We start from the raw sequence: 24400 nt of genomic DNA, 5'->3' as shown, positions 1-24400 counted from the left end.
ATTGTATTTCTATTGTATCGGTTCTGTATTGTATCGGTTCTGTATTGTATCTGTATTGTATCGGTTCTGCATTGTATCGGTTCTGTATTGTATCGGTTCTGTATTGTATCGGTTCTGTATTGTATCGGTTCTGTATTGTATCGGTTCTGTATTGTATCTGTATTGTATCGGTTCTGTATTGTATCGGTTCTGAATTGTATCGGTTCTGAATTGTATCGGTTCTGTGTTGTATCGGTTCTGTGTTGTATAAGTTCTGTGTTGTATAAGTTCTGTATTGTATCGGTTCTGTATTGTATCGGTTCTGCATTGTATCGGTTCTGCATTGTATCGGTTCTGTATTGTATCGGTTCTGTATTGTATCGGTTCCATATTGTATCGGTTCTGTATTGTATCGGTTCTGTATTGTATCAGTTCTGTATTGTATCGGTTCTGTATTGTATCAGTTCTGTATTGTATCGGTTCTGTATTGTATCGGTTCCGTATTGTATCGGTTCTGTATTGTATCGGTTCTGTATTGTATCGGTTCTGTATTGTATCGGTTCTGTATTGTATCGGTTCTGTATTGTATCAGTTCTGTATTGTATCGGTTCTGGATTGTATTGGTTCTGTATTGTATCGGTTCTGTATTGTATCGGTTCTGTATTGTATCGGTTCTGTATTGCATCGGTTCTGTATTGTATCAGTTCTGTATTGTATCTCTATTGTATCGGTTCTGTATTGTATCGGTTCTATATTGTATCTGTTCTGCATTGTATCGGTTCTGTATTGTATTGTATCTGTATTGTATTGGTTCTGTATTGTGTCGGTTCTGTATTGTATCTGTATTGTATCGGTTCTGTATTGTATCTGTATTGTATCGGTTCTGTATTGTATCTGTATTGCATCGGTTCTGTATCTGTTCTGTATTGTATCTGTATTGTATTGGTTCTATATTGTATCTGTATTGTATCGGTTCTGTATTGTATTTGTATTGTGTCGGTTCTGTATTGTATTTGTATTGTGTCGGTTCTGTATTCTATCGGTTCTGTATTGTATTTGTATTGTATCGGTTCTGTATTGTTTTAAATCTGTATTGTATCGGTTCTGTATTGTATTTGTATTGTATCGGTTCTGTATTGTATTGTATCTGCATTGTATCGGTTCTGTATTGTATTTGTATTGTATCGGTTCTGTATTGTATTGTATCTGTATTGTATCCGTTCTGTAGTGTATCTGTATTGTATCGGTTCTGTATTGTATCTGTATTGTATCGGTTCTGTATGGTATTGTATCTGTATTGTATCGGTTCTGTATTGTATCTGTATTGTATCGGTTCTGTATTGTATCTGTATCGTATATGTATTGTATCGGTTCTGTATTGTATCGGATCTGTATTGTATCTGTATTGTATCGGTTCTGTATTGTATCTGTATCGTATCTGTATTGTATCGGTTCTGTATTGTATCGGATCTGTATTGTATTTGTATTGTATCGGTTCTGTATTGTATCGGTTCTGTATTGTATTTGTATTGTATCGGTTCTGCATTGTATTTGTATTGTATCGGTTCTGTATTGTATTTCTATTGTATCGGTTCTGTATTGTATCTGTATTGTATCGGTTCTGTATTGTATCTGTATTGTATCGGTTCTGGATTGTATCTGTATTGTATCAGTTCTGTATTGTATCTGTATTGTATCGGTTCTGTATTGTATTGTATCTGTATTGTATCGGTTCTGTATTGTATCGGTTCTGTATTGTATCGGTTCTGTATTGTATTTGTATTGTATCGGTGCTGTATTGTATCGGTTCTGTATTGTATCGGTTCTGTATTGTATCTGTATTGTATCGGTTCTGTATTGTATTGTATCTGTATTGTATCGGTTCTGTATCGGTTCTGTATTGTATCGGTTCTGTATTGTATCGGTTCTGTATTGTATTTGTATTGTATCGGTTCTGTTTTGTATCTGTATTGTATCGGTTCTGTATTGTATCTGTATTGTATCGGTTCTGTATTGTATCGGTTCTGTATTGTATCTGTATTGTATCGGTTCTGTATTGTATTGTATCTGTATTGTATCGGTTCTGTATTGTATCTGTATTGTATTGGTTCTGTATTGTATCGGTTCTGCATTGTATTTGTATTGTATCGGTTCTGTATTGTATCTGTATTGTATCGGTTCTGTATTGTATCTGTATTGTATCGGTTCTGTATTGTATCTGTATTGTATCGGTTCTGTATTGTATTGTATTGTATCGGTTCTGTATTGTATTTGTATAGTGTCGGTTCTGTATTGTATCTGTATTGTATCGGTTCTGTATTGTATCTGTATTGTATCGGTTCTGTATTGTATCGGTTCTGTATTGTATTTGTATTGTATCGGTTTTGTATTGTATCGGTTCTGTGTTGTATCGGTTCTGTATTGTATCGGTTCTGTATTGTATCTGTGTTGTATTGGTTCTGTATTGTATCGGTTCTGTATTGTATCTGTGTTGTATCCGTTCTGTATTGTATTGTATCTGTATTGTATCGGTTCTGTATTGTATCGGTTCTGTATTGTATTTGTATTGTATCGGTTCTGTATTGTATCGGTTCTGTATTGTATCTGTATTGTATCGGTTCTGTATTGTATTTGTATTGTATCGGTTCTGTATTGTATCGGTTCTGTATTGTATCGGTTCTGTATTGTATCGGTTCTGTATTGTATCGGTTCTGTATTGTATCTGTGTTGTATCGGTTCTGTATTGTATCGGTTCTGTATTGTATCGGTTCTGTATTGTATCTGTATTGTATCGGTTCTGTATTGTATCGGTTCTGTATTGTATCGGTTCTGTATTGTATCGGTTCTGTATTGTATCGGTTCTGTATTGTATCGGTTCTGTATTGTATCGGTTCTGTATTGTATCGGTTCTGTATTGTATCGGTTCTGTATTGTATCTGTGTTGTATCGGTTCTGTATTGTATCGGTTCTGTATTGTATCATTCAGCATACGTTAGCTCTCATTAAATCTATCCAATTCCGTGGTTTCCCTTAATAATGTCACATTTGAATCTTTTCCCATAATCTATAAATCAGTGGTACTGTCTGTCCCAGAAACGTTTTCCTGTTACCTTCATATTATGGAGGATGAGACAGCAGCCTTAAAAGGGAAATCGAAACCAAATTTCAAAGGTTGGGAATTATTGAATGCGGTGATTGAATTTTTTTTTTTTAACATCATTTCACATCTTATGAAAGTGCAGCATCCATCGCCAAATCTAAGTAAACAAATTTTGCAGTAATTTATTTGAAGGCAGCCACGTCTTACCTTTGTGGGTCCCTGATTGGATACTGGAAGGTTGGCAGGATAGCTTTGAGGTGTGTAGGTGAAGCCTGGTGATGGCTTGACGGTTTTGGTGGTTGGCTTGAGATCTTAGGGTCTTCAGTTTGAGCCCCTGTCCTGCCATTACATAACACAAGTTGGGTAGACTCAGCTTGGCATCCTTCGGAATTCGTCAAAATGTGTACCAGCTTGCTGCGAACAAGGGGGCACTGCATCAGTAGCACAGCCGCACCCGCAGCAACGTGCTGCGTACGAAGAATATGACGACATAGTTTATTACCTTTTTCGTCTTTTTCACAAACTACACAGCTTTTATTTGTAATCAAAATGTTATCAATATTAGATCTCTATTCCTCTGTTTGAAAAACAAAAATGTTTATTAGAGGTGGCAACTTCGCCCCGTACTTCCCCCCCCCCCCCTTAACCCCCCCCCTCCCCCCCGCCCACCGCCCCCCACCATACATTTTTTCTGAATCCGCTAATAAGTACTCCGCAGGTGTACATGTCGGCCTTGCTTCTACACAGATGTTTGAAAGACAACAATGAAACTAGTGTCCTCTTTCATTTGATTTGGAGCCATTAACCGTTGTGTAATGGGCTCGGAGGCAAAGCGAGCGAATCTCAGGTTCCCAAATAGTGTGAATGTGAGATTAACTAGCATGGCAGATTTTGTACCTGCAGCATCACCATGCTGGGATTCGAGTGGGGGGGAGTGGGAAGGAGTGGGAGGGTGGTAAAGGGGTCAGGACCTCCAACATCACATGATCATGACCCCAAATCAGGTACCGCGTTCTAGTGATGATGAAATGCTAAACATAAGCCCATACATCCATTAAGATATAGGGAACGTTTGGAGAAGTTAAAAAGTAGACGAGTTGGTAATCTGTCCATATTTTACAATCCACTCCTTCAAAATGATGTTTTCCTTATACAGTCACGTGAAAAAGTAAGTACACCCTTGGCTCTAATAGGTGGTATTGCCCCATTTGGCAGAAACAACTTCAAGTAGGCGTTTCTTATAACTGTCTACCAGTCTCTGACATCGACTGGGAGAAATTTTTGCCCACTCCTCCATGCAGAGTTCTTTCAGCTGTGCGATGTTTGAGGGGTTTCTTGCATGCACAGCTCGTTTCAAATCCCCCCACAACATCTCGATGGGATTTAGATCCGGGCTTTGACTTGGCCATTCCAGAACCCTCCATTTCTTTCTTTTCAGCCATTCCTTGGTGGATTTACTGGTATGTTTAGCGTCATTGTCATGTTGCAAGGTCCACCTTCAGTTGAGCTTCAACTTTGCGACAGATGGCCTCACATTATGCTCAAGCACCCTCTGGTACAATGAAGAATTCATAGTGGATTCCATGATGGTGAGCTGCCCAGGCGCTGATGCAGCAAAGCTGCCCCAAACCATAATATTTCCACCACCATGCTTTACAGTTGGTATCAGGTTCTTGTGGTCAAATGCTGTCTTTGGTTTTCGCCAACCATGTCTTCTGGTACTGTGGCCAAATAGCTCTACCTTTGACTCATCTGTCCAGAGCACATTGTTCCAGAAGTGCTGGACTTTGCCTGGGTGTTCATTGGCAAACTTTAGTCTTGCCCTGATGTTATTTCTGGACAGCAAAGGTTTCCCCCTGGCACACCTCCCATGTAGATCAAATTTGTGCAGCCTCTTTCTAATGGTAGACTCGTGCACTTTGACAACAACAGTGGCAGGAGCTACCTGTAGATCCCGTGATGACATTCTGGGGTTCTTAGAGACTTATTTCAGCATCTTGAGGTCTGCTCTCGGGCTTAACTTGCTGGGGCGGCCTGGCCTGAACAAGTTGGCAGTTGTTTGGAATCTTTTCCACGTGTAGATGATCTTCCGGACAGTCGAATGATTGATTTCAAATTGTTTGGAGATCTTTTTAAATCCCTTCCCAGACTCGTAGGCATCGAAAACCTTCTTTCTGAAGGCCTCAGAGAGCTCTTTTGATCTCGGCATGGTGACGCTGCACACTTCAACAACAAAGAGCAAACCAAACTAAATGTCTGAGGTTTAAATAAGACAGGTTCCTCCAAGATCCTCTCAATGATGTTCTAATCATTTGCACCTGTGCTGGTGCACCTGATTCTAATTTTAGGTATTTGAGGTAATGATAAATGTAGGGGTGTACTTACTTTTTCCACATGCGAAATTTGCATTTATGTTTATTTAAATTATACAATGGCCTACAAAATGTAAATGTTTCATGATATTTGTTATATTATATCACCTTTATCTGTCAATATTGTTGAAATGAAGATCAAATAGCTGTATGTTGAAATATGTTGAAAAAGTCAAAACTTTACATGGGGTGTGCTTACTTTTTCACGTGACTATCAAAATATAAAGTTAAATAATGATTGTGTTGAGATATTATCAAACCAGTGAACCATCATCAGCTGTTCACTTCCGGATTCGGGAGCAAGGTCCGTGTGGATTGCATTTCAAAATAATAATTGTATTGAGGAATTTCTGAAACCTCCTACCTACCTTACAACACCTGCTGGGACCCCAAAATATTCCACAGAATGTTATTATATTTCCTTTTAGTAAAATATGCAACTGTAATGGTTACTAAATGCTGGCCTCCTCAGCATTTAGCCATGTGACCAGATCCTCAGCTCTGATTGGTGTACGTTTGTGAGGGACAGACATACAGAGTGGCCACAAAGTCCCTGTGCACGCAGTTAGAATTTACTTAGAATTCATCTGTATGCTCCCCTCCATTCTCCGCACAAATTTGAATTTTTCTCCATGTTCTTCTAGACATCTTCTTCCATGTTGAGGGTGGGAGGTCATAAAAGCAGCCCCTGACTTAATCATGGCTTCAATCTCAGATCCTTTTTTGTTATTTTTTGGACTGTTGAGCGTAGAATGCCGAACTCAGAATATCTTGTTCGAGATGATTTCATTGGTGAGCTCGAGAAGGACGCTTCAATAATGTCCGCATGGCGTTGACGTGATGCTGGAAAACCAGAACGCTTTAAAATTTAAATCAAGGACACTCCCTGTTGAAAAAGCCTTCTTCTACCATGCACGCATCGTGTCGTGCGTTGGAGCTGTCTTATCGAAACTCTGCGAAAATCTTGTCCTTATGTCTTCAAAACTTTCTCCTTCTAACGCTTGGTCGTGAACCCAAACAAAAGTTGTCAGTCTCTCTTCTATCGTGTACTCACTGGTGTCCGTCATGCTGAAGCAGTACCTGGAAAACAAAAACAAACAAAAAAAAAGAGCAATCAGAGATTGAAAACCTTCGCCAGGATGTATTTTCAGTGGTTTTTAAGGCTTTTGTGTTGAAACAAATATGGCGGCCGAACCACGTGACCGATGACGTCATCATTTTTTTCTGCACTAATTTATTCCTTGATTATGCTCAAGAAATTTCATCTTGATCGGATGAAGTTTTGTACTTGTCGAATTATGACGTCATAATGGAGGCACCTACGACATCATCATTAACATATATTATTCCCCATGGAGAGTTCTTTACAATGAGCCATGTCTCATTTTTTTTCCATTTTTCTATGTGTAAATCCTCTTCAAATTTCAAGTTTCAAATTTCTTTCTTTCTTTTTTTTCTTTCTTTCAAAGAAAATTTTCAAATTCTTCTTTCTTTCAAATTTCTTCTGCTGTCTCAACAATGGATGGAGGTCCTCAATGCCAAACAGGAAATTAGATCTGTCTCCCTCGATATATCACGTGCCTTCGATATGGTCTGGCACCCCGCTCTGCTCACCAAACTCTCCTCCTTTGGTATCCATGGAAATCTCCACGCATGGCTGGCGGACTTCCTCTCTAGTCGTAGTCAACGTGTGGCCCTGAATGGGTTTCTCTCATCTCCTCTTCCTGTTCAGGCTGGAGTTCCCCAAGGCAGTGTTCTGGGCCCTCTGCTTTTTCTGGTCTTCATCAATGATCTCTCCGACTCTCTTGGAAATCCTCTCTATCTCTTTGCTGATGACTCTACTCTCTGCCGCTCCATTCCTCATCCCTCAGATCGGCAGTCTACAGCCTCCTCACTCTCTGCAGACCTGGACAAAATCACTGACTGGGCAAACAAGTGGAACATGTCTTTCAATCCTGACAAATCTCACTCTCCTACGATGTCTCTCCGAAAAGACCGACTGGACAACCCTCCCATCCACTTTCTGAATAATCCTCTCCAAAAAGTTCTGTCACTCAAGCTTTTGGGTCTCACTATCTGCCATGACCTTTCCTGGGAAAACCACATTTCAAATCTGGCCTCCAAAGCCAGTCGCCCACTGGGCATCCTCCGTCGTGCGAAGTTCTTCCTTGGCACACCTGAGCTCCTCACCACATACAAGGCTTTCATCCACAGCTCAATGGAATATTGCTCTCCCCCCTGGGCTGGTGCTCCTGCCTCACACCTAGCTCGTCTTCACGCTGTTGAAACCAAAGCGTTCAGAATCATTGGAATCTCCCGTGATGAAGCTACCTCCGAGGGCCTTTCACTTACTCACCGCAGGCAGGTTGGTGGTCTTTCTGTCTTCTACCGACTCCTCTCCGGCCTTGCTCCTCCAGCTCTCTCTGGGCTCTGTCCCCCAAATATTCCTAAAGGTCGCACAAGATCTGCCTGCAACCCTCTTATGGTTAAACTGCCAAAATCAAGACTCTCTGCTCACCTTCACTCTTTCATTCCTCTTCTCTCCCGCCTCTGGAACAAACTCTCCCACTCCCTTCAATCCCACCCCTCCCTCCAGGTCTTTAAAACAGCTGTTCACCACAATCTTTTGTCTTCCCCCATCCAAAACCTTGATCTGTTCTACCCCTGCTAATTTCACCCCAAATCCTTTTTTTGAAATACCAAGTTCTTTCCTGGAAGTCCTTGGTGTCCTTATGTTTATTCTTTCTTGCGGTGGTTTACCTCATTGTTTTGAATCGAAACAGATGGCGGCGCATCCATGTTTGATGTAGTGCCACTCACTCTTCCAGAAGGAGACAATACGGTTAGGGTCACTGCAGAATAAGTAAGACAGGGTTTCCAAAATTGAAGCGATGGTCTTCGGGGTCGGGGTCTTGAAATAGAATGCAAAAGGAGCAGTTTGGGATCAATGACAGGTTGGAGCAATGTCATGACACACACCACCAGCACCACCACTTCCTCCTCCTATTATGTTTTTGAATTTGCACCAGGGCAAAGATCACAAGTACCAGAAACGTATTCACAACACCTGGAACCTCGACAGTATTTGTGGTTGGTCTGAAAAACGTTGGTCTTTGCTACCTGTACTATGAGAGAGATGTCTGTCTATCCTTCTGTCTGTCAGTGTGTCTGTCTGTGTGTCTGTTTGTCTGTCTGTGTGTCGGTCTGTGAGTGTGTCTGTCTGTCTGTGTCTCTGTCTGCCTGTGTGTATGTCTGTTTGTCTGTGTGTCTGTCTATCTGTGTCTGTTTGTCTGTTTCTGTCTGTCTGTCTGTCCATCTATCTGTCTGTGTCTGTCGCCATTTTTCTCAGTGATGACCAAACGGATCCTCGTCAAACTTTCAGAGGTTCATCGGCGAGTACCGGAGAGTTTTTTAGGTAAAAAATATGTTTTGAAATATTTAAAAAAAGAAAGTTGGATGTTTTTTTAAATCGCTCTGTCGTGTGTAAGCTTTTGTAGCTATGTGAAAGAGAATTTTAAATGAACTGCAACCCCATTCCTTAGTGGGTGTCGAGAAGTGTTTTAGGCCCCACAAAAAAATGGGGAAAAAACAACATTTAATTTCTTCAAAATGCCAACAGGATTAGAACATCAGCAGGTCAACAATAACAACAACCACAAAACCAGAAGGTCAGGACCGACATGTGACGTCGAGTAACAAGCATGGCGTTAAATTGGATTGGGCATTAAAAATAGCAAATAGAAAGATTGTGACATCATCAATGTACCAGCGGAGCTATGGCGATCATAATACAATCCTCGACATTTCGTTTTACCTCTGGAACCCTCATCGATAACAAGAATCTAATAAAAAGAATCAATCTATCTATGGAATGGCTGTAACTTCAAAGGAAATAATAAATAAAAACTGTCCCATAGACCCCGAAAATGATAGTTCCCATTTTTGCTCCATCTTCGATACAATATGACCACGTGATTTAGTGAATACTGAACATCCACAACCACAACCCTTTCCCCCTCCACTCCACCACTGCAACACAATATCTGACCGGCCTACTTTTTCAAGTCAATGACAGCTCCAATGCTCATCCCTCAACGGTCTTTCTGGTGAAAGTGTCAACCCAAGCATCTCCCACTCCGACCCCCACCCCTTCCCCCATCCCTCCCTTCTCCCACAACACAAACACTGCTCTCAGACCCCCACTGCTATTTGACCAACGCCTGACCGCGGCCCTCACGTGGTGCGCCACGTGCTAATTTTACATACCCGAACTCGTCCCTCAAGCGAAAGGAAAAAGGTCTCTTTGCATCAAGACCAAACCTTACTGGTTCACTCGCTGGGAAGACCAATTACCGACACAGATCCTTGAATAACAAAACACGAAATGCTAATTGTCCTCAAAATATCTCAGAAAATTGTCACAGTTTCTCACTAAAATTGTCCAAACCTGGAATGTGGCCAACTGCGAAAACACCATGACAGGTGTGATCAGCTCATCGTGTCATGAAAAACACGCCATTGGACATGATACCAACATATACATATATTTATATATGCAGATATAATATAAATATGTAAATTATATATATAAATAAACGAGAACGGCACTCAGTAGAGAGCATACCTCTGCCAGGTGAACAGTTTACGTTTTGTATCCCAGAGTAGACCAGAAAATCACAATACAGAATCACATTTCATCAAAATCATCCGTCCACAACTTTTTGAGATATTCTGCTGTATTTATAAGTATATTATATATATATATATTTATTTTTTGTATACAAGATCGAGGCTCGTGAAAGAGCGAACATTAATCACACAGAAAGACAAACCGACACATAAAACATATAACATCGGGAGCGGTAGACAAGATGGGGAGAGAGGGGGAAGGACAGAAACACAACATTTGAGAGCAGGGACCGAAAGACATGGAGACATCGAGAGATCTGTGAGAGGGAGAGGGCTTTGGTGGGGGGGCATGGGAAGGGGGGGGCATGGGAAGGGGGGTGGGGGGTGGGAGAGGTATAAAACATATGGACACTGCCAGGACTTCCAGGAAAGAAGTTGGAATTTCAAACAAGGTGTATCTGGGGTGAATTAGCGGGGGTAGAAAAGATCAAAGTTTTGGATGGGGGAAGATAAGAGATGGTGGTGAACAGCTGTTTTAAAGACCTGGAGGGAGGAGTGGGATTGAAGGGAGTGAGGGAGTTTGTTCCAGAGGCGGGAGAAAAGAGGAATGAAAGAGTGAAGGTGAGCAGAGAGCCGAGATTTCGGCAGTTTAACCATCAGAGGGTTGCTGGCAGATCTTGTGCGACCTGTAGGAATATTTGGGGGACAGAGCACAGAGAGAGCTGGGGGTGCAAGGCCGGAGAGGAGTCGGAAGAAGACAGAAAGACCACCTACCTGCTTGCGGTGAGTGAGTGAAAGGCCCTCAAAGATAGCTTCATCGCGGGAGATTCCAATAATTCTGAAAGCTTTGGTTTCAACAGCGTGAAGCCGAGCTAGGTGTGAGGCAGGAGCACCGGCCCATAGGGGAGAACAGTATTCCATTGAGCTGCGGATGAAAGCCTTGTATGTGGTGAGGAGCTCAGGTGTGCCGAGGAAGGACTTCGCACGACAGAGGATGCCCAGTCGGCGACTGGCTTTGGAGGCCAGCTTGGAAATGTGGTTTTCCCAAGAAAGATCATGGCAGATAGTGAGACCCAAAAGCTTGAGCGACAGAACTTCTTGGAGAGGATTGTTGAGAAAGTAGATGGGAGGGTTGTCCAGTCGATCTTTTCGGAGAGACATAGTAAGAGTGTGAGATTTGTCAGGATTGAAAGACATGTTCCACTTGTTTGACCAGTCTGTGATTTTGTCCAATTCTTCAGAGAGTGAGGAGGCTGCAGATTGCCGATCTGAGGGAAGAGGAATGGAGCGGCCTAGAGTGGAGTCATCAGCAAAGAGATAGAGAGGATTTTCCAGAGAGTCGGAGAGATCATTGATAAAGACCAGAAAAAGCAACAGCATGAAAAAAAGGCTATATATATATTTGAGGTATCCTGCTATTGGCCCAATCCCCAATTGGTGAAGAATCACTTTAAAATTTCTAATACCCGGATCTGGATCCGGATCTTCACCAAAATTGAATCGATTCTTCCTTGTCACACACCCAACCGGTCCACCAGGTTTCGTCCAAATCCGTCCATAACTTTTTGAGATATCCTGCTATGTATCGTTTTTGTCCCTATCTCCCAATGGTGAAGAATCACTTTAAAACTTATAGTAGCCGGATCCGAATTCGGATCTTCACCAAAATCTAATAATTTCGTCCTCCTCACATACGCTACATCTCTGCCAAATTTCGTCCGAATCCATCCACAACTTTTCAAGATATTTTGTTCACAAACAAACAAACAAACAGACAAACGGACAGGGATGAAAACATAATCTCCATCCACCTTTGGTGACGGAGGTAATTATATATATATATATATATATATATATAAATTATATATATAAATATATATATATATATATATATATATATATATATATATATATATATATATATATTGTGGTTTTTAGAACCCTCCACTTTGTAAATATTTGTAATATTCCCTTATAAATAATCCCCTGTAAATATTCCCATTTTTTGGTGTAAAAGGTCAAAGGTCGCACCCTAGTTAGGCCACGAGCAACATGTAGCACACCATAGGCTTCTCCTTTAGTTATTTCATTAGTATGTGTTTCAGGTAAGGATCTGTTCCCAATAGTTGAATCTGCGTTGTATTAATTAAATAAGAGTAGGCCCCCCTTGTCAATTCATATTGCGGCGTAGCCTTCCTCCAAATTGTGTTCCTTGGCTTGCCAGTAGCGTTCGCTGCCTGGCTCAGCCGCCATTGAACACGAGGTCAGGCTTGGAGAAGAAGGGGGCGGGGCGGCAAGAACGAGGTGTGGCCACGTCAACTCACCACCAGGGCGTGGCCGGTAAGCCCCCACCAGCCAACCAGGGCTGAGGTGAGCTCGTTAATAGGTGTGGCTCGATGAAGCGCGGCTTGATTTCTAAGCGGGTTATAAAAGCGCAAGCGCCAAGCCCTCTCACGGACTGCGCAGGGAGCCATCAATTGTGTACGAACTGCGCGAGGGAAGGCCATTGATTACGGACTGCGCCGGGGGATGCTGATTGTGAACGAACTGCGCGGGGAGCGCTCGATTGATTGTCACGTTGCTGGAGCGACCTGCGCGAGGGTACCCTCTGAGACGAACGTTGGGAGAGAGAGAGTTGGCACAAAGATTACGTACGCGGCATCCCAGTCCCCCGCATAATTACAAGGTCCAGTCGCGCGCCAACGACACGCGAAGCTGCCTGCCATTCTTTGCGGCGGACCCGGAGCCTGGAACCATCGGTTTGGACCCTTCTCTTCCTTCCCACCACCACCACCCCATTCGTGTAAGTGTGTTTGTACTGTCCTGGGCATGTGATAATATAAGACTGTTTAAGGCTGCCCTGTTTCACTGCTTCTTCTTCTTCTTGTATATTCCCTTCTTTCATTTCCTCTTCGGGTTTCTTGTACATAATTAATAAATTATATTTGTTTTTCCTTTACTTTGGTTCCTCTCATCCGGTCGCTTGCGTCCTGTCCCCAATTGAATATCGGTGGCACGATATAGGAACCGCTATAATCGGGTTTAGACTGCCGCTAACGGCTCGAGCTTTGGATTGCTAAACCGCTCGGCAACATTCCATCTTGTCCGTGGCTCGGGCAGAAGTATCGCCCTGCTTCCGACCGGAAGGAGCGCGATATCTTCTAGGACTCGGACGGCCAGTTTAATAGACGAGGGGATTAACCCCCCCTCGGTAAGGGGAGCGCCGTAATCCGAGATCCGCAACAATATATATATATATATATATATATATATATATATATATATATATATATATATATATATATATATATATATATATATATATATATATATATATATAATATATATATAACAGGTACTCAATTTGCCCACCTCGGAAAGATGACAGGCTGAATCAACCCCCCTGGCGTTAATTCAGCGATCGACCTGGATTCCAACCCAGGATCCGAGGATTCCAAGCCGGCACCCTAACCGCTAAGCCAACACCAGAAAATAATGTTTCATGGATGAATAATTATTTATTGTTTGGTGCATTATGGTATTAGTCTATAGGGTGGCTCAATATTAATGGTCAATGTTACAACTTTCCTTGGAATAAAAATATATATGTAAAAAAAACAAAAAAAACATATATATATATATATATATTTATTTATTTAATAAGTAATGACTTGCGGTTGGGATTAAAATCAAATGAATCCATCTTGAGTTCTCCAACCTTTAATGAGCAAAACAAAACAAATATATATATATATATATATATGTATATATATATATATATATATATATATATATATATATATATATATATATATATATATATATATATATATATATATATATATATATATATATATATATATATATATATATATATATGTATATATATATAATATTGTAATTTCATTAATGTCGAAAAGAGCTGAGTTAACAACTTGCATTATTAAAGTTACCTTGTTCAAAATGTCAACAAATGACATCTATAATACCGTACTGTGCTATTAGCGTTAAGTTGCAATTCTTCACTGAATATAATAGAAACGTTCCTTCGAACAAAGTGAACGATGCTCATCCGAACGTAACAAGAATGAAACCCGAGTGACATTTCTCTTTCTTCTTTCTCAGCTGCTGGAGTGTTTATATCTTCCAGCTGTGCTGAGTTGATGGTGTGCCCAGCGGGTGAGCTCCCTTCAAAATATGCAAAGCTTCTGGCCTTCCACGACTGGTCGCTGTTGGGCCGTGTGTACTCCCTGGGCACTTGTAAATCCTATTATTATTGAAGTTGCACGAAAGAGTGCCGATAAATTACACGACTTATGATATCTGGTGAGCACAATCACAGGGAACGTATTACTGCTTCTATTTATTTATCCCGTAAATCTTTGGGCCTACTTCCGGTATATGGTGGCATATATTTGTTTCGGTTCTTTTGGATTTTTTGCATCGATGATCGTGACGTGCTTCTTCAAAATACAATAATATACAGTATTGTGGGTTAAAAAGCTTTTAAAAAGCAAAATAATTCGATGATTTTGCGGGAATTGGTCACGTATTTCACGCTTCCGTGCATGTGCTGGAAATCAACATGGTGGCGAGTGAGGTAACAAAGAGCGGTGAATAATTGTAAATTTTCTGGTGAACGACAACACGAAGTGCGGTCAAATTTACAGACGGATGGCTGAACAGTTTGCTGATGATAGCCATGGCCTCTCAAGGTTATACGCAAGCCGAGTTGCAAGCGCAAGTCAGGTCAAATTCGAGCCGCCATGCCGTGTGAAACCGGCCATTGACATGAGAGTGAAGGTCGATACCAGGTGATTTACGAGTGTTAAAAACGAGAATTGTGGGAAGAGGAATCCCGAGGATGGTTTCCTTTCTCTCCCTATAAGGGGACTTCAAACCTTAAACCACATCGTTTTCTGGGTGATCAAACCCTACTCCGCGAATTGCGACCCTTGCCAGACGCAGAAGGAACTTAATAAAAACATGGGGGCAGATAATAAGCTACAGATTGGCTTTTCATTACAGTGCACATTGGAGAGCGCATTAGAGACCTAATGTTCCTGAAAACCCATGAAGTTGGGGGCCTCTTCCATGATATGGAGGGTCCGCGCACAACTGGCCGAGGAGAGGGAGGCGGAGGGGATTGACGGTGACTGTTTCTTGGAGCCTGGGGAGATTCTTTGATTAACGCTGTAGAGAGATAAGTGCCAAAGGGTTTGCACGGCAAGAGCCGAGAGAATTGAGCACTTATCCTCCATATTACCGGAAGCATCCCAACCATTCAGCCAGCATGCCTTGTTGATGCCTAAGGGGGTTCCCCACTGGTGAACAGATGTTTCGTCACCCAGAGTACTCGTCTCTAACTTCACTTTCTCACGTTGTTCTCGGAAGATGAAATGTGTCAGGTCGTAGGAAGATCCGTCGGAAAACAATCAACCTGCGAGGATATCATTCGTCCAATACCTAGCCCCACACAGCTGTTGGTCACGTGATGTAACACATTGGCAATGCCTTCATATATGTGTATGTTTGTGTGTCTTTCGGAAATTTCATTCCTTATGGAATGCAGCTCGGTCATCTATGGTGGACCACCTCTTCCTAAGGGTCGTGGTTCAATTGGTCAACATCTGAGCTGAATACCTAGGCGGTGTTGTTTAGCGGATTCACTCACTACATGAACACGTTTGGAAGTATGAGCGTGGGTATGTTGTATTTCTCCAGACATACATGGCTGTCTCATCACGTACGTGTTATTGACTGATTTTGCTGTTTTCGCTTAAGGGAGTAGGAGGTAAAGGATAAGGACCAATGGAGCTAATTAGAGATTGCAATACATGTTTAGACGGTGTTTTGCAATTCAGCTGGCATGTGTAGTAATAAGTACCATTAATGGGGAGGTGAGTGGTTGGGGTTGAAAAAAGTTTGAATGTTGAATACAGAAGAGGAAGAATATATAACTGGGCAAATAGAAAAGGCAAGGAAGGATACCTGAGTACAGAGGTGTTCAAAGAGACTTGAGGTAAGAGGGAGAGAGAGAGAGAGAGATAAGAAGAACTGGATGAGAATGAGTATACACAAAGGTCTTGAATGTTCTTATTACCTCCGCCACCGAAGGTGGTCCACCGCCACCTGTCTGTCTGTGAGCAGGATATCTCAAGATATTGTGGACGGATTTGGATGAAATTTGGTGGATTGGTTGGGTAGGTGACATGGAAGAAATTATTAGATTTTGGTGAAGATCCAGATCCGGATCTAACCATTTAAAAAAAGCGATTCTTCACCATTGAGAGATGGGGCTAAAAACAATACATACCCACCTAGTTTTGTCAAAATCCATCCACAACCTTCTGGAATATCATGCAGAGTTGGTTAGGCAACAATAACAAGCTGGTTAGATTTTGGTTCAGGTCTGAATCCAGACCTGGCCTATCAGAGGGATGCAAAACGTGAACTGTTCAGCCTAGCGTAGGTATGCTGACTACTGAGTGTCGTTCTAGTTGTTGTTGTCATCTTCGCCATTGCTGTTGTTGACGTTGATTATGTTAAAACACTCAATGGATGATCAGGCAACCATCTGCGAATCAGAAACAGCAACTGTTTGTTTTGAGGTGTCTTATGTAACTCCTGTTAGCCCGTCTTCCGGCTAAGGCCTGTAATGCTGGAGACTTTGGTGGAAAAATTAGGAGGCAGGAGTTATTCATTTCGCTAAAGTATCATCACACACTGGCCTACTCTTTTTGAATTAACTTCCACAAGCAAATTCTAGCAGATACTCTTTGATTTACCAACCTGCTTGCGAAGTTCCAGGGTGACATTTTATCGTCGGGTTGGAAATTGAACCAAACAAGATAGCTCAGATGGGAGTGCAGTACCTCTGAGCTATCTTGCCTCCTCATTGACAGATGTCATGAAAAGAGACGGGCTCTGTATGGGAAAGAAAGGCAATGAAAATGGCAGGGGCGCTTGAGCCCACACTCCTGACAGAGCGCCGGGGCACTCACAAGTCATGAATGCTTCAAGGATGGAATTGATCCTGAACAGGTCACCGGTCCATCTGCCGAGCGGCCATGGGAATCAGACTCACACTGGTGAGGACACTGAGGATTTACTCACCTGACCACACTCCGCCAGCGAGCCACGCGTAAGTGAAATGGAAGAGGCGTATAAATATATCAAGTGAAAGAGAATGTGGATAGAAGGAAAAAGGAAGGAATACATTGGAAAGCAATAAAGAAAAGATTCAAGTTGTGGAGGAAAGATGAAGTGAAGAAAATGTGAGTGGGGATAAATTTCCAGAACTTGAAAGAATGAGAGGAAGTTGGAGAGGATAATAAATCACAGCTTTGGACTAGAGACTAGAGAAACAGACAAAACAAATGTTGCTTGGAATGAAATTGAATATAACATTTTCCATATGAAGGAAGGCAGGCATAAAGTTAGGTTGCCTGGAGAGATCCTGATCAGCACTGATGGAGTTATTGAAAACGATTTGTTATTGGATTGACAATACTGGAGCAAAAGTATTAGTAGCAACCCTTGGACTTCGTCCAAAACGGGGGCTTATGGATTGGGTCTCGTCCGTCCGTCCGTCTGTCTGTCCGTCTATCCGTGCGTTCGCAACCATATCTCAGAGATTTATGGACCGATTTTGTTCATACTTGGCACAAAGACAATATATGTTGGTATACATAAGCACATCATTTTGTTTCGCGATGCGTTCAAAGATGGCCGACTGACGGCCATTTTAGTGTTTTAAAAAAAACCGATATTGAACACGTCCTAAATCATTTCTCGGACATGCATTTACCGATCTTGCTCAAACTTTGCACACAGATAACAAATTATGGCTTACATATGCACGTCATTTATTTTCGAGATCAGATCCAAGATGGCCGACTGGCGGCCATTTTGTTACGTAAACGTTTCCCCAACCATTTCTTGAACATGCATGGTCCAATTTTGTTCAAACTCGGCACAAGCACAGTATATGATGGCATACACGTACACGTCACATTTATTTTTCGATCGGATCAAAGATGGTCAACTGGTAGATTGGTGACCATTTTAGTTGTAAAAAAAAATACCCCGATCCTGACCCGACCCCTGCCAAATTCAAAATTCCTGCTCTAAAGTACATCACACACCTTTACATTACAATATAATTATAATATATTAAAATTACATTATAATACTTTCTTGATTTCTAAATTTATTTGAGTCTCATGAATACACCCTTTGTCTTTTGTATCGGTTGTAGTACAGTATGTCTGCATCTCCCCCTCCTGGTATTGTAACCATGGACCACAGACATGTAAACTCGTCAACATCTCTAATTGGTGAATTGTTGCACATGATGTTGTTGTTGGTGTGTCTTGCATGTATGTTCATGCTTTCTTTTTTGGCTATGTTAATTTTCAGCTCCACTTTCACCACATATTCCGGTAGCCTATTTATGCTATGTAAGGATTGTGACATGAGGAAGATGGCATTTGCAAAGCAGAGTTCCTTTAACTGTGCGACCTGGTTCCTCCAAGGTATCCCATTCCTTTTCTGCACAGTTGTTTTCCAAAACAAATAGTCCAACACCACCAACAACAGTAATGAAGACAACATGCAAACTTGGATGTCCCCTGCAGTAACTTCAAATTCAGATGGTAACTTATTGTTGCAAAGTGCACTGCATTTGTATCCATTGTAGATACTCTTTATCATCCAAACAAATTTATCTGGTACTCCATACAGTCTCATTTATCCAGTACTCAATACTACTTCTTTAATAACCCTAATTATTCCCACCGTCTTCGAGGGATATTGGCCCAAGTCTTTTCACCATTCGACCAGCCAGACCTTACATTTGACTGAAGGTGGCAGGAATTTGTGATTTGTCCATGGTGCCGGTGGTAACTCCTCTACTCTTCGCGAAAAATACCATGGGTTAATAAGAGTGCATACCTCCTGATGCTGATTCCCAGTTTGAACGCTTTATATTGTGCTGATAAGGCCATTGTTTTAGTTACCTTCGCAAAAGCGGAAGGTTATGTTTTGATCGCTGTGTATTTATTTGTACTAGGGCATTGCCCGTACGTGGGTGCCCGTTCCTTGCCAAAAAAAAAAAAAAACGCTACCCGTACGCTCTACCCCGCCCGTACGCCCGTAAACAAAAAATAACAACGCTCTTCGCTTCCGCCCTTCGCTCTGACTGAATTGGGAGAAATAATGCGCATAAGAAATCGAATTACGTACCGTAATGGCGGTCAGCTCGTAACGCGCACACTGTCCGGAAGTTCGCATATCGCATATCTATCTATCTATCTATTAATGCCCATTTATTCAATTATCGCCAACGTATTTTGGCTTTTTGCAATTTAATCGCAAGGAAAAGTAGAAAGAGAAGAGGGAAAAAAAGAAAAGCCTTGCCTTGCTGCAAACAGCTGCTGCAAACAACAACAACATGGAAGGCTGCACTGTCCGGAAGTTGGCATATCGCAGTTACGATTATTTTAGTGTTAATGGCCAATTATTCAATTAGCGCCAACGTATTTTGGCTGTTTGCAATTTAATCGCAAGGAAAAGTAGAAAGAGAAGAGGGAAAAAAAGAAAAGCCTTGCATTAACGCATTAACGCTTGCATTGCATTAACGGTTCGGCACACGTGATAGCTCGCTGCTCTCTGATTGGTTGAAGCGTTTTTTGGACATAGCTCGGTAGGTACTTGTCCGATTAATTACAAACCTTGAAAAGGCACATCCTCGGGTCCCCAGCAATATACCTGGCAAGTTTCAAGTATATCGGACCCGTGGTTGTCGAGAAACAGCGGTCACAGACACACAGACACACAGACAGACACACAGAGATTGCTGGAATTATAGATAGATGTCTGTGTGTGTGTGTGTGTGTATGTTATTCGCATAACTCAAAAAGTATTCAACCGAATTGCATGAAATTTGGTGGGATGATTGGTTATTATACGGGACACATTTGATTAGATTTTGGGAGCAATCGGGTCAAAGGTCAAGGTCAAGGTCACGAAAAGGTCAAAATCGTATTTTTACCATAGCGCGGTCAATTTTTATCCAATTGGCATGCAACTAATGCCAAAATGTTCAGAATTCAATGCCCGATCTTGTGATATACGACATGACCCAGTGAAGACATTACCCTTGTTAGCGGTTGGGGGTCAAAGGTCAGGGGGGTCACGACCTTGCAAAATGTGCGTTTTTTGTCATAACTCGGTCAATTCTTATCCGATTTGCATGAAATCAGCACCAAACTGTTCACTGTTCTGTTCCCTACACTCCCATGCCAAGTACAGAACAGTAGCTGCGGCGAAGGTATGCGCTCTACCGAGTGCCCGTTCTAGTTAAGATTTAAAAGAGGAGAGACTGAGCTACATGGGGTGTTCAAAAGGTTGTATGAAACAGATACCCACAATAGTTCAAGACGTGACAAAAAGCAGGTACAACAAGGCAGGTAAATAAAATAATCGTAAACTAGAAAGGCACTGAGTAGAACGTGTAGTCTCACCTCTCATGCTCATTCTGAACAAAAATACCACATTAACTGAACATGTTACACTGCTGTTATGGCCCATGCACCATAATATGTCGCATCCATTGCCATTATCTGTGCCTTTATTGATTATTTGGATTTTAAAGACCTCTTTTGCGCACATTAAAGGCTAAATTGCATCAATGAAGATGAATATGAAAAAAAATTCAAATGATATTCCCCATGGTTAGTCGATCATTTGTGTGAAGTTTCGCATCGTTCTGTTAAGCAGTTCTGGAGAAGATATTTTTACATTTTTATTTTCAATCCAATATGGCCACCAGACCACGTCACCAATAACATCAAGTTAAATTTATTTCAGATTTTTTCAGATAAGGATTTCGATTAATTATGCCAATTATTGCCAATTATGGCTGCAATACCACTTCACTGATGACTTCGTCGTTATCGTGCTACTCCATAGGGGGTTTATAGCATATGCCATGTTTCACATTTTTTTGGTTGAACAGTTTTGGAGATGTCCAATTTTTTTCATTTTATCCCATAAGCCTGCCATACCACATGGCCTATGACATCAGGGTTACCAGTAAAATATTCTCCATTGGGAGTCCCTCCTATATGTAAAGTTTCGTATCGATCAGACAAGCAGTTGCAGAAAAAAAATTTAAAGCGAAAATATATAGACGTTGACACACACACACACACACACACACACACACACACACACACACACACACACACACACACACACACACACGCACACACACACACACACACTACAATAGTCTCGCAACCCCTTCGAGGCCAGACTAATAAAAATACATTTATATATTTACTTTCAGAAAAATCAATGTTGAGCAACCAACAATTTGATACAGATGGAGACGACTTTCAGATAGCTTTGGGATCTGTCAGCAGTTGATTTGAGCATTGCACTTCTTCCTCATGTAATTAATTGACTTTTATTAAATAAATAAATAAATAATTCAACTGTAGTTTTGTAAACGGGTCTTCTTAATTTATAAACGATACAAAAGTTGAGGTACCTATCATTCATATTACAATCTCTTGTGAACATCTGTTTAAAACATCTGTTTGCTTTATAATAAGTGTTAACAAATCAGAGATAACATTCAGCAAAATAAATTGAGCTTTTAATGTGGATGCTCGGCAAGCCAACTCCAACACACTGGAGAAGCATTTCCGCATCATCCAAAATGTCTTTTCAATTCTCCTTACAACTTCTAAATCTATTCGCAGCTCCTCTATGTATTCCATTTGGTCCAATTGATAGTAAGACTCTTGTAAAAGTGTCCGCCATGCCAGATGTCACAGTATTCTGGTGGGCGGAGCTTCAAGGTCAGAATTTTTTTTAAACAATCTTTAATATCACTATATTATTTAAATTGAAGTATATACTTGAATACTGTGTGGTGTAACGTGTTCTATGAACTCTCTCGTTCCTAGATGCAGTTGAGATCAAAGCTTTGAGCATCACCACCATCATCATCCAAACTGAGGTTGAAGCACGAGGCCTGCTCTCAAATAGAAGAGTTTGGAGGCCTCTTTCCTTCTACGATCTCTCCTCAGGTCCGAACCTGCTTTGCTTGTCCACTCAGCCCTCCGCTCCTTGCTAGCAATGCTCAATTTACAGGAAACGTTAGGGTTGGGAGGGGGGCTTTAAATTAAAGAAAGAAAATATATTTTTAGAACACCAGCCTAAGTTCCTGTTTTAAAAACATCCAATCCATTTTGAATACAACAGAAACCACTTGGCATATTACATTTTCAGCATTGGCAAATTAACCCCCATCCCCTCATTTTCCCTCCTGTAATTTAAACTCTGCTCCATAACTCTACCAGAAATGCATCATGCTCTTCATCTGACACACCATATCCCGTGCCACCCATGTATCATCTTTTCCATCGTAAGCCATTCTAACCTTGACCAAGCTTGAATTGAAAACTTTTTGCCCTGTCAACTTATTCCCATATTTTACTTTCTGTGGTTTAATAAACCACCTTGCTCCCCATCTTCTTCTCGGTGTCTCATTTCAAAATCATATATTATTTATCACCGATATTATTTCTTATTTTATTTTATATATGATTTATTTATTTCTTTATTTATTATTTATTTTATTTACTTATTTACTTCTATTATTTATTCATGTCTTATTGTTTACTTACGACTAAATGTTTACTCTTATGTAAACTCTTATGAAACTTTACCCTCTCTTTATTCTTATGAAAGAAAAAAACGTTCTTATTAAATATATACTATATACATTATATATATACAGTCACGTGAAAAAGTAAGTAGACCCCATGTAAAGTTTTGACTTTTTCAACATATTTCAACATACAGCTATTTGATCTTCATTTCAACAATATTGATAGGTAATGGTGATAAAATATAACAAATATCATGAAACATTTACATTTTGTAGTAAATGTTGTTTTTATGTTTTTGTTTGTTGCATTTGCATTGTTGCATTGCAATTGTTTTTATGTTTTGCTATGCATTATGTTTTGCACTCTGTCAAAGCGTCTTTGGGCTTCCTGAAAAGCGCTATATAAAATAAATGCATTATTATTATTATTATTATTAGTCTATTGTATAATTTAAATAAACATAAATTTCGCATGTGGAAAAAGTAAGTCCACTCCTACATTTATCACTACTTCAAATACCTAAAATTAGAATCAGGTGCACCAGCTCAGGTGCAAATAATTAGAACATCATTAGAGAGGATCTTGGAGGAACCTGTCTTATTTAAACCTCAGACATTTACTTTGGTTTGCTCTTTGTTGTTGAAGTGTGTGGCATCACCATGCCTAGGTCAAAAGAGCTCTCTGAGGCCTTCAGAAAGAAGGTTATAGATGCCTACGAGTCTGGGAAGGGATTTTAAAAGATCTCCAAACAATTTGAAATCAATCATTCGACTGTCTGGAAGATCATCTACAAGTGGAGAAGATTCCAAACAACTGCCAACTTGTTCAGGCCAGGCCGCCCCAGCAAGTTCAGCCCGAGAGTAGACCGCAAGATGCTGAAAGAAGTCTCTAAGAACCCCAGAATGTCATCACGGGACCTACAGGTAGCTCTTGCCACTGTTGATGTCAAAGACACACACACACACTACCAGTCAAAAGTTTAGGTACACCCAACATTTTTTGATATTTCACTGTTTAATGTGCAAAATGAACATAAGATGTGAACAAAACTCTTACCAAAGATATAGCTGCTATCTGCTTATCTACTTTGAGAAAAGAAGGCCAATCCTTGAGACAAATTGCAAAAAATTTACAAGTGTCAGTAAATGCAGTTGCTTGTGCCATTAAACGACACAACGAAACTGGAAAAAATGAGGATGGAAAACGTTCTGGTCGACCAAGAATCACAACAGAATCACAGGACAGGTAACCGGTGTCACCAGTCTACGCAACAGATGTCTTACAGCACCGGAAATTAGAGCCCAGCTATACAGCTCCAGCATTGCAACTGTTACAACAACAGACCTTCTTTTCTCAATGTTACAATTGCCTGTATTTTTTCTGGTGGTAGCTGAGCTTTGGCACCCATGTTCATGCAATCTGAAACACAAAAACACTCATTAGATTGTTTGGCTGGCCTTTCTGTAAACATTTTTTGCAACGCCCGTCAATAATAGACATTGCACGTGATGAAGTAACGAAGCACAAACATTCATTCCACACAGAGCAGAGTATTTGTAAACAGTGTTTGCTCCTGAGATGAAACGTTAAAACATTAACTTCGCGTTTCAGTTTGGATTAAGTATTGCACTTTT

At 40.9% G+C, this 24400-nt stretch overlaps 1 long non-coding RNA gene across 2 annotated transcripts in view; it reads left to right on the top strand.

The window, feature by feature from the left end:
* The window catches only part of LOC137426542 (uncharacterized), a 42930-nt gene extending 20306 nt beyond the window's left edge, over positions 1-22624 (top strand). For both annotated transcript variants that reach the window (XR_010984355.2, XR_013623385.1), the window contains exons 2-3: positions 14206-14406; positions 22059-22624. This is a non-coding gene — a long non-coding RNA (uncharacterized LOC137426542). The remainder of the gene's footprint in view (positions 1-14205; positions 14407-22058) is intronic.
* The last annotated feature ends 1776 nt before the right edge of the window (positions 22625-24400 follow it).

This window comes from Myxine glutinosa, chromosome 5 (genome assembly GCF_964187855.1).
Source record: "Myxine glutinosa chromosome 5, kmMyxGlut1.1, whole genome shotgun sequence".
Classification (NCBI taxonomy): domain Eukaryota; kingdom Metazoa; phylum Chordata; class Myxini; order Myxiniformes; family Myxinidae; genus Myxine; species Myxine glutinosa.
Note: the sequence above shows the minus strand (reverse complement) of the source record. Positions and strands in the feature narration are given on the sequence as shown.